Here is a 10,505-nt window from a genome sequence, read left to right as displayed (position 1 = left end):
AAACCACACCAACTTACAACTGACACTGAGACGATCTTGATCTAGATCGTCCTAGAGTCAAGTAACTGAGACGATCTTGGCAAGATCGTCTTAGTTTTCTGCCAATAGTTTTCAAAGTATTAACTTTGATTTTGACCAAAACCAATCCAAAAAGGATTAGTTAGCCACAACCAACACTTTACAACACTCAACACTTGCTAGAACGATCTTGTGAGGATCGTCATACAAGCCACAACACAGAAAGTATGAATGAATGAAAATTCAAGCACTAAGACGATCTGCAGAGGATCGTCCTAGTGAGAATCGTTCTGATATCGTCTTCTTCATCAAACCAGCATGAACAAACTCCATTGATGACTTTTTAAAGCTTCAATATATTTCAATTTACTAAACGTTTGTAATTACGTCCGCAACAAATCCTTGAACAAAATTCAGCTAAAAATACAACAGAATCAAATCCCGAAATTTGAGCGCCAAAAATTCAAAATTCAATTTTGAGTTCTAGATCGAATTGGAACTTGAAACTTGACAGAATTATGTTTAAAACTATCAAGAATCTAATGGTGAAAAAAAAATGATGATTTTATGTGATTTTTCTGGTGAAAAATGATGAAACAGTGATGGTATGAAAAATGATTTTTGATATGAAATTGGATGAAAATTGAGATCAAAATCAGTTATGGATAGATATCAAAGTGATTTTATGCTCTGATACCAAATGTAATAACACGATTTTTGCTCTTGATTCGATCTCAACAATGGCGGTTCAAGTGTGTGTGTGTTTGGTGTGTTTAGTGTGTGTGATTTCTAGAGAGAGAGAGAGAAACGATCTGGATTAGGTTGTATGTAAAAAATGGATCAAAGGCCTATGATTTCTAAGGAGTTGAGGATATTTATAGTCAAAATCTACAATTAAGCTAATTGACACTCCTAGTCCCTCAACCTTAGAAATCATTTCACCATGTCTTAACAACAACAGAGTCCACTAACTAAAATTACAATTTATCACTATTTTTAGATTTCTAACAATATGTTCATACAACATCTTTACCCAAAAATATCCAAATCATCATTTTCATTCTTTGACTATGAAAGTCACTAATGTTTGATCAAAGAACCGCATGGTCCTTCGATCGAAACAAGGAAGGGGGTTTTGACCGATTCGTTGGCGATTCCCTATCGGTGTAAAGCTTTGAGAAACTTAACGCCACGGGATTGGGTGTGTTTGTGTTGGCAGTGGAGACGACTCCGTAGAGAAGACGACCACCTTAGGTGTTTGGGTGAGTGAGTCTTAGTATCTCGTAGAAAGAACTTGATGCCTTTATTCGTGAGGGGATGGCCTCTTTATATAGTACTAACTTATCTTGGGTAATAAGTTAGGTTTTAAGGGGATACCCTAGTTATGTGGGTACAAGATATCGTAGACATATTATATATATTATAATAATAAAAGATAAGAAAACATACCTTTTCTTTAGGAGGAAGAAAATAAGAAATTTCCTCTATATTTGGCGGAGTTCCGTTCTGATGGATGAGCTCTGTTCTTACGGAGGTGAGCTCCGTAATTTTGGCAGAAACATCCATAAGCAGCCTTCGTAATACGGAGGTGGAGCTCCGTATAGGGTACATCATCAACTCCAAAGTTAACACTATAATCAACAACTCAACTCAATGACAACAAAACTATTCAAATTTAAAATTGGAAAGTTACAAACTATCTTGCTTGGTCCTAATTTAACCAACAATATAGGGTTTCCAAAGCAGAATACTCATTTACCCAATATTCTCAAATGATTATATCATGAAGAACCCTAATTTAAACAATCAAATGAATTGGACATACTCTCAAATTGAGGTGAAATCAACTAGAGGATGACATGCAATCACACACTAAATTGTATCCTTCCCTTTTTAATCTTGAACCAAGCACCCTCAAATCAATTGGATAATAAGAACCCTAATTTACTAATTGAATAATCATCAATCTATAACTTGGATGAATAACAACTAAATAGAATTGGAAATCTCAATTTCTTCCTCTTCTTTTTCTTTATAAAATTCGGCAATCATTCACCTCTCCAAAACCCTTAATTTCAAATTGCTAAAAAGATAGAAGATTATTATTCTTGTTAATGCGTGAAGGATTTCTTGATTGAATTAGAAGTTTTGATTGTAAAAATGGAAGTGAGGAGAAACTTTGAGAAGGAGAATAAGAAAATGGAGATGGAGGGTGAGTCACAAAATAGAAGATGGCTGGCACTCTCCTCCCTTTGCCATGTCCCATAATAATCTTGGTGGGTAAATTACCTGCTATTCACTAAAGTTCAACTAAATTAACCCCGTATCTAAAAATAAAATACTAGAAATTACTTTATTAGCAAAACTACAAAAAAGGTTAATCTATTTATCTAAATAAAATCTTGGGATGTAACAATATATACCCGATCCGATCCATTATTGGTGGATTTGGATGACGTTAAGTGGATGAATATTGGATGTGAAGCAGATACGGATATTTAATGGAGTGAATATGGATGAAAGTTTGTCATCAATGGATGTCATCCATTATCCCAAAAAATTCATTAAATATTCTATTATTATTTATATTGTTCGTATATGCACATGTGTTTAACATATTTTACATTTTCGTTAAATACATATATGACTTGTAACTTTTGAGGTGGTGTGTTGCTAAAATCTTAATGTTCCAACCAAAAAATTTGCAAGCGAAATTAAGCTAGTAATAAGTATTTAATATTTTAGACTTTTGGATTACAAAAAGTGTGGAAAACAATTACTATGTCTTTTGGTTGTGGAAGCTAGAAAAGTAATGACTTTTGATTGTATAATATAGAAAAAAATCATGACTTATGATTGTAAAAAATTGGAACAACATATTTATTGATAACAACGATGTTTACAGCATATTTCAAGTTATTTTTTTGTTGCTAAAATAATTTAAGAACATTCAATGGATATTCATTTATTCATCTCTTCTATTAAATATGGATATAGATGGATAAAAACTTTTCTAAATAACTATAGATAATAAAAAATAAAAATTATAGATATGAATACAACAACATTCGATACATTGTCATTAGGGGTGAGATTGGGTCGGTTTTGACATAAAACCGAAACCCAAACCGAAGTATTCGGTTTTTGAAAACCAAAAACCGTTGGATTCGGTTTTGGTTTGTCGGTTCGGTTTGGGTCGGTTTTCAGTTTATATTTTAGTTTTGGTTTTTGTTTTTTTTGTTAAAGATTCAATAACTAACCTATATATACAAGTATATGTGTTAACTAAGACTTCACCAAAGAAACAATATACGTACTTTTCATGCTGAGATGGTTCTTTGTTTATATTATATATGTGAAGAGACCTACAAGCTCTGTCTGTATATTGCAATCTGCATCATTGATGCTAATAATAGATATATGGTCATATCTATTGTAGCTTTTATCATTAGTATTGTTAGAGCAAGATTTTGTATATATGACTTTGTATAATATCTAAAAATGTTTATTTAGAGTCTTGTGACATTATAAAGAAATATTCATTGCAGGTCACAACTTCGTATAATAAAAAAAAAGAGAGAGAGAGAAATGCTTATCCTTTGATGTTATAGACTTACGACTATAAATAAAATTACAAAATATATATTGGCAACCATTGCTACAAAACTACAAAATATAAATAAAATTAATAATATATATAGTTTTCGGTTCGTTTCGGTTTTGTTGGTCGGTTTTTGCATATGAAACCGAAACCCGAACCAATCCGTTCGGTTTTTAAAAAATCAAAACCAATCCAATCGGTTTGATTCAGTTTTCAGTTTTGTCGGTTAGATTTTCACGGTTTTTTTCGATTTCCGATTTTACGGTTCGATTTTTGCTCACCCCTAATTGTGATCTAATAACGGATGAACATGAGCCTCCCTTTTCTTGAACCTTTATTACTGTATCTTCCAAACTCCCCCACCTTTCTTATTTTAATGTTCCAACTTTTGTTGTATTTGGAGCTAAAAGCTCATCTTCAGTTTGGCTAGAACTCAACTAATTACATGTATTATATTTAGCCGATCAAAGAAAAGGACACGTCATGCATAAACGTGCAGTATTTTTAAAGAGTACATTTTGGATCCCGCGTTGTGCCCTCAATTGTATTGTTGAAAAGGTAATGTTATTTTGATGTATTTGCATTGAAGTTTCAATCATTTATTAATTAAAAATCATTCAGAATGGGATATGATATAGCAAAAACATTAATATGAAAAGGTAATCATTTATTTATTTTAAAAGTGTACAATAATAAAAAAGTAATTCGTTATGGAAACCAGAATGGGATATGATATAGCAAAAACATTAATATATTAGTTGAGAATTTAAGCGAATCCAATGTAGCAAAATGCAAATAGTGGTACGGGATGTGTCATAAAAGGTTCGGATGACTCAAAAGGAAAAAAAATATGTCGAAAAAAAACCCAAAAAGTAACTCATAGTAGAAATCCTAAACGAATGCGGTTTGGCAAAGTCTGAATAGTGGTACGGGGTGTGACATCAATGAACGAATAGCAACCTACCACGTAACCGAGTTACTATTCACAAAAAGAGAAAACACTTCAACGGTATCCAATGTGACAAAATCCGAGTAGTTATATGAGGTGTAAAATCAACCATTGATCCGGTGACACGTGGTGGGAATTGTTTAGTTATACGTGGCAAAAGATTAAAAGGCATGACACTATTCCTAGCCATGCCCTTTAATATATAGTAATGAGAAAATTACATTTTTGGTTCTTTAAGTTGGCAGAATTTTCAGTTATTGCCCTTAAGTAAATTAATTACTGAAAAAACCCTAAAGGTTGTCAAATTTTTCACTTTTAACTCTGTGACTAACAACCGTCTATTAGTTCCGTTAAGTGAATGATAAATTCGTTATTTCATTATGATCCCTTCTTCTTACACTCATGCACAAACCAGATTCGTTAGGTTTTGCTGAAAATGAAATGTCCACTGAACTCACGACGGCCGGAAATTTGAAAATCACGATCGAAAAATTAAAATCTAGATTTATCTCTTGTTAGCTCGGAATCAGACTACGAAACATGTTGCAATGGACTCGGAAATCAATCGAGAACGAACCCTAGCCAAAATAAATCTTATCTAAACTTCGCCAGAAAAACTTGACTCGTCGGAAAAACTTGTTTGAATCGAAAAGAAAGCCAAAACAAAGCAATTGCACTTCAAATCCAACCAAATCTAGCCAAAACCGATCCCGATCCAAGTGTGTGTTTGTGTGTATGTGTGTGCGCTCGGTGTGTGTTTTTCAGTTAACATTTCATTTTCCGGTCATTATAATTTTCAAAATTTGGGTTTGTGTTTGAGTTTGAAAGAAAAAAAAAAGAAGGGATCATGGTGAATTGATAAATTTGCCCCTCAATTAATGGAGCTAATAGACAGTTGTTAGTCACAAAGTGAAAAGTGAAAAATTTGACCAACTTCGGGGTTTTTTCCTGTAATTAATTCACTTAAGTGCAATAACTAAAAATACTGCCAACTTAAGGGACCAAAAATGTAATTTTCTCTATAGTAATAGTATGCGATGCACTAAATCCTAAGATAAAGTCTCTCACGTACCAAATACTTGTATCATTTACCAATATACCCGGCCAATATATATTAAAGAAATATATGATCGAAGCATTTTTCAATCACATGTGATACAATATTTAAGTTAGAAGTGTCTCGAACTTATATAATTTATACTAGTGTTCAGACCCGTCCAATGGACGGTTAGTCTTAAAAAAAATTAGATTCAAATGTATTAAATAGATTTACCGAAATCAACTTGAAAATTTGCTAGCCAAATAGCCACTCAATCGGTCAAAATACTTCTAAAAATTTCCGCTAATTCACCATTAATAATCGTAAATCCTAAGAGTTAATAGAAAGTTTATAGAAAGATATAATCGTAAATCTTAAGTATAGACCATTAATAATCTACTTTCAAAACGATATCAAAATAATCAAAGTCAATATATTAAAGTAAGAGAAAATAACTTCAATACCCAATTTTTTTTAAAAATTTATCAATTTACCCAAGTTTTTTTAGATTTTAACAAAATACCCACAAAAATCGCAATAATTTTGAAAAATCGCAATGAGATTGTTAATATCGCTATAAGATTATGAAAATCGCATAAAAAACATTGAAAATCGTAGAAAGAACTTTAAAAATCTCATAAAGAACATTAAAAAAATCGCATAAAGATTTCAGAATCGCATAAAGAACTTGATAATCGGATAAAGAACTTAGAATCTCATAAAGAACTTTATATGTATAAAATCCTTATGAGAGTTATAAAATCTTTATGCGATTATGTTAAATCTTTATGCGATTTTGTTAAATCTTTATGCGATTTTGTTAAATCTTTATGCGATTTTGTTAAATCTTTAAGCGATTCTAAAAATGCCATTGCGATTTTATATAATCTCGTTGCGATTTTCGGAATTTTATTGCGATTTTATGAATCTCATTGCGATTTTTGAAATTTATTGTGATTTTGTTGGGTATTTTGTAAAAATCATAAAAAAAAACTTAGGTATATTGATATATTTTATAAAAAAATTGGGTATTGAAGTTATTTTCTCTTAAAGTAATCAGAAACTTACTCATATGAAATTTAGAATTTATATCTAAAAGGTTATAGAAAGATATAATCGTAAATCCTAAGAGTTAATATAGGTTACAAATACAAAGTTTAATATATAATATTTAGATTACTTAAGTCATATATATCACAACTTAATCAATACAAAAGCTAAAGAATAAAACATACAAAAATTAAATCCATATAAATATTGATTTCAGTTTACCCTTTTTTTTCAACTTTAGTTAAATAAAAATTTTACAGTTTCTTATATTCTAAAAGTGTAAACTATATAATTTGAAAAATACATACCAATTCATCAACAAAGACCATCTCGAATGTTTTGATTTTCTTCAGGTTGTTCCACTCCGAAACAGTCCATATATGAACAACAGGGATTCGTAAATGATGGTTAATATGTGTTGGCTTAAAATCTTCAAGATAAACTAATGTGGTCATATTTTTTGTTGTTGAAGAAAAAGCCATAACAAACCTATAATGGACAACAAACTAAATTAAAAGAAATAATAATAATAACGATAACATAAGAATTCAATGTTAAAAATAATTATAATGATTAATTATGTGCAAAGTATATAAAAAATAGCCTTTTCTTTTTTGTTGTCGTACGTGAGTTATATTAAAGATTACCAATAAAACCGAAAAGTATAAATTAATTATTTTTAAATTTGGTGAAATTGTAAATTGGTGATGGAAAACCAAAAAGTATAAATTGGTAATGAAAAACCAAAAAAAATTAATTATTTTTAAACTGAGTTAAAGTGTAAAATGGTGATAGAAAATCACAAAGTATAAGTTAATTATTTTTAAATTGGGTTAAAGTGTAAATTGGTGATGGGAAACCAAAAAGTGTAAATTAATTATTTTAGATTGGTGTTAAAGTGTAAATTGGTGATGGAAATCCAAAAAGTGTAAATTAATTTAAATTAATATTAAAAAATTAGAAGATTAATAAGGATGAAGGATTAGGCTAAAGGAAGAGGATTAGGGGTGCCAAGTGTACCCTCAACCCCCTCTTTTAGTTATATTATAGATTAAAGATTTAATATATATTTAAACTATTTTTTTAGTTAGTTGAATTCAAAAATTTACTATAAACCTTTCAATATTTTAATGTTACTTCGTTGAACTATTATATCGTTCCCCTATGCATATAGTTATAGATTTATTGCAATCAAATTATATACAAATCATTGATAAATATTTGTTGGTGTTACCTACCCAATCTCACTACGGAGTCTACACGCAGACTAACCTGGATCCGACTATAAAGGAAATGATACACATTCTATCAATATCGAGATTTTTACTTATCTCTTAAGAAGCGAAGCTGGATGTTACGAATCTACTCAAAAGCAAGCATCAAATTTACTCTAATAGGGGAAACCTTACTTGGAGAACACTACATATTCACCCTATAAAAAGGGACATACGCTACAACATTGAGATCATTCTCTCTACACTCACAATAAACATACTACACATAGTTGGCGTACAAAAAGTTCTCACACCTTACCGCATGGGAATCGCTAATATACAATCTCAAACCCCTCATACTCTCCGTTCTAGGACCCCGGTTCGGTGTACAAACAATATTCAGTTGAAATGATGTGGTTTAGGTATATAATGCAATGTGTGTATTGTGTTGGTAAACTAATACAAATATTTTAGATTTTAGACTCGTTTTCAATACTGGATACGAGGCTTATGCATGAGTTACAAATATAAATTGAGTCGTACATGTCAATGTATTATGTTACAGACAAACATTACGATAATGTACTTTTTATTTAATAGTAAAATAATTTAGATGTGTATCACTTGATATTTCGTTTTTTTATTATATTATTGATTGAGACTTCATATAATGATTAACCATTTTATGAGTTACCTTCTGTTACATTTGCATGCTTTAAAATTTTTTGTTTTTGTTTCCAATTAAGATTTATTGAATTGTTGTTCATTTCATTAACGAGTTTGTGTAAGTGTGGATGCTGAATTTTAGATTTGACAAATTCAAAAAAGATATAAATCTTAAATTCGTAATATAAAAGAAGATTGTTTGGTGATAGTTTTTTTTAAAAAGTTGATAAGTGTAAGCTTATAGTATTACAATTGTAGAAAATCTAAAGTTTCTTTACTAAAATATACATCATAAGTATAATCAATTAAAGATCGTTAACATTAATATAATTATAATTTTTATCGTTAAGATAATAATAGAATTATTATATTTTAATATTAATTAAATCATAATGGTACATATGTTACTGGTTGTATACACACATTCACATGAAATTATATAATTTGCTTTAAACATAGTTCATCAACTGCGTAAAAGATCTACTCATATGGGCATGTATTTATGTTTTTTCTATTTTTTTAATATCTATATTATTGTATTTTGTTAAAGTATTTTTGTTTGATATAATATAAAATTAAAAATTAAAAGAAGAAAAAAAAGGAAAAGGAAAATGTAACGTTATCCTAATCAACTGACACAATTTCTTTATAACATTTTAAAGATAAGAGAAATTAAATATTGATTTAAATGTAAAAAAAGTAAGTAAAAACAATTTTTAAATAATATATTTTTAGAACATTAAATACATATATTGTATTTTATCTTTTGAAATATTTTTTCATAGACAATATTTTATGTGTTAAAATATTTTGATTAATTAAATGATAAATTTTTTTTAAAAAAATCTTCTCAAGTTAATGGCTAAAATTGTAATAGATATAAATTAAGTATTTAAGACTAAAAAGTATAAGTTATTGATAGAAAACAAAAAAGTATAACTAAAGAGACTTTTTCTATAAATACTAATGTAATACTCGTAATATATATGGATAAAGATTATTAGAAAATTTAACTTATAATTAGACTAAATAATGACATAAGCGAGAGTCAATTTAATGAAAATGAGCAATATGATTAGTTAATAACTTATTAGTTCAATTGTCTTATACTCTTTTTGTCCCACTAAATGTGTTCAATTTTGAATTTTTTAAAGTCTGCTTTTATAAACTTTAACCTTAAATATATTGATTTATGTTATATAATATTTAATGAAATTATACCAATAACATACCATATACACTTAAAACTCAATCAATTCATATAACTTTCATCAAATATTATATAACATAAATCAAAATATTTAAGGTCAAACTTTATAAAAAAAGACTTTAAAAATTCAAAATAGAACACATTTAATAGGATGGAAGGAGTAATATAGATTAGGATTCATTGATATAATTAGTGGGTAAAAATTTTCTTAAGTTTTCTTAACCTTTAGAATAAAATCAAATTTCAAGATTTAAAATCACGTTTGAATGTTCACTTCTGATTTTAATTCAAAATTTAACAATCACTAACTTTACTAGTCAACTTAAAAGATTTTGGAGAGGTTTTTACCCAAATTAATGAAAACATTATTTTATTTTTAAAAATAGAGTATTTAAAGGTTTAGGAGTCTTTCAAATTCCTCTAACTTGACTAAGGCACCATTTGTTTTTTCTTAAGAGATTTGTGTCTAAATTTGAATATTACTTCTCAATGTTAAGATGTGGTTCAAATATCTGGCATCTGAATTAATATAACTGTTTGTTTTCTAAAAACATCTGAATAATCATAAACATTTGAATATTAATAAACATATATTTTTACCGTTTTACTAACTTAAAAGCTTATAAAATGATAAATATAAGATAAATATTTTTTATTTATCTTATCATTTTATAAGTATTTAAACTAATAACGTTTATCAATTTTTACTCTGCTAAATACTCATAGTAGAAGATATATAAAATGAGTACCTACCAAGT

Source organism: Erigeron canadensis, chromosome 2, assembly GCF_010389155.1.
Source record: "Erigeron canadensis isolate Cc75 chromosome 2, C_canadensis_v1, whole genome shotgun sequence".
NCBI lineage: Eukaryota > Viridiplantae > Streptophyta > Magnoliopsida > Asterales > Asteraceae > Erigeron > Erigeron canadensis.
The sequence above is the reverse complement of the archived record's forward strand: the minus strand, read 5'-3'. Positions refer to the sequence as shown.